Source organism: Bison bison, unplaced genomic scaffold (genome assembly GCF_000754665.1).
Source record: "Bison bison bison isolate TAMUID 2011002044 unplaced genomic scaffold, Bison_UMD1.0 scf7180017864249, whole genome shotgun sequence".
Classification (NCBI taxonomy): domain Eukaryota; kingdom Metazoa; phylum Chordata; class Mammalia; order Artiodactyla; family Bovidae; genus Bison; species Bison bison.
The window spans coordinates 3,118,454-3,120,271 of record NW_011494821.1 but is presented as its reverse complement, the minus strand read 5'-3'; positions in this window follow the sequence as shown (position 1 = coordinate 3,120,271).

Genomic DNA, 1,818 nt, shown 5'->3' with positions numbered 1-1,818 from the left:
ATCCCAGGGACAAAGGAGCCTGGTGGGCTACAGTCCATAGGGTCACAAAGAGTCAGATATGACTGAAGTGATTTAGCATGCATGCACACACATATCATATATATGCCCCAGAAAAGTGTGTCCAGCTGGTCTGTCTTGGATCATAAGCCCATTCCTTAAGCCAGGGGAGAACCTGACTGTGAGAGACTCTTCAAAGCTATCCACATGGAAGAAAGAAAAACGACACTACAGGAAACAGGGCAGGTAATTAAGACAGAATGAGTGCTATTAGAAAAATAAATATCTATTATAGCCTTTTCCTTATCTTTTAACTCATCATTTCTAATTTTTTTTTTCTCTTCAGTTTTCTGTAACCCTTTCTGTAAATCCTCTAGACCTTTCTACTCAAAGTGTGGTCAGCTACCTGGCAGCATCTGTGTTATGTGAAAGTTTGTTGGAAATTCAGAACCACAGGCTTTCCTCAAACCTTCTACATCAAAATCTGCATTTAAACAAGATATCCACATAATACATATGCACAGTGTGGAAGGAAAATCAGAATGGAGTTATATAGCTAAGAGAGCTCTCTCAAATGGAGCCAGAAGGCCATTGAAGAAGTGTGACGATGAATGTCGCAACCCAGATGGAGTCTGAACTTTGACCATTTACAGTAAGTCCCCTACATGCATACCTTCACGCTTTGAACTTGCAAAGATGTGAACATGTGTTCCATCCCATTGGGCGGGAGTGAAACTGCATCTTGCCTTCCGTCTCCCATTGCTGACGATCTTTCATCTCCCACCTCCTCTCCCTCCTCCAACCAGTAACTCTTCCTGCCTGTTGACTTGATTCCAGCCCCTGAAGCCAGCTGTTGTACCGTACTACCTTGCTTTTCATTGTATTGTAAGATTAAAAAGGTTTTCTTTATTTTTTGTGTTTTTTAATGTATTGTGTGAAAAGTATTATAAACTTATTACAGTACAGTCTATACAGCCTATTGTGTTAGTTGCGTCCCTAGGCTGACTTTGTTGGACTTACAAACACACTCTCAGAATGGATCTCAGACATACTCTCTTGTCTTACTGCAGACAACCAGAAGATTTGCCCAATATTTCAGAAACTCAAAGTGTTTATTGGACCTGTGCCCTAAATAACTCCTAACAAACTCTCTCTCTTACAGACAAATACTTTCTTGCATCAGTGCGTGCTTAGTCACTGCAGTCGTGTCCACCTCTTTTTGACCCCTTGGACTGTAGCCCTCCAGGTTCTTCTGTCCATGGGATTCTCCAGGCAAGAATACTGGAGTGGGTTGCCATTTCCTTCTCCAAGGGATCTTCCCTACCCAGAGATCGAACTTGGGTGTCCCGCATTGTGGGAAGATTCTTTATCAACTGAACTACATCCAAGTTAATCCTAACTCTTGCCAGACAACTTTAACAACATTGTGGCTTCTGCCTTTCTAATTCCCCTGCCCCTTTCTCTTCCCTGAAACACTCGTTTTACCCAAATCTGTGTCTTCAGAATTGCAGCTCCTAAGACCTCAAATAAACTCTTTCTTATTTGCAGCCTTCTCTATTTCTTGGTCAACAATGGTAAAGTTGGTAAAGTTAAAAATGGTAAAGTTCTTGAAGTTGGTTCTAGAGTCTTAATTCAGTTTTCTGCAGTGATAACCCTAATTCTTTACTTTAAAAAATGAGGAGGATGGGACTTCCATGGTGGTCCAGTGGTTAAAAATCTGTTTTCCAATGCAGGAGACATGGGTTCAATCCCTGGTCGGGGAACTAAGATCCCACATGCCATGGTGCAACTAAGCCCATGCTCAACTAGAGAGCCTGCCCG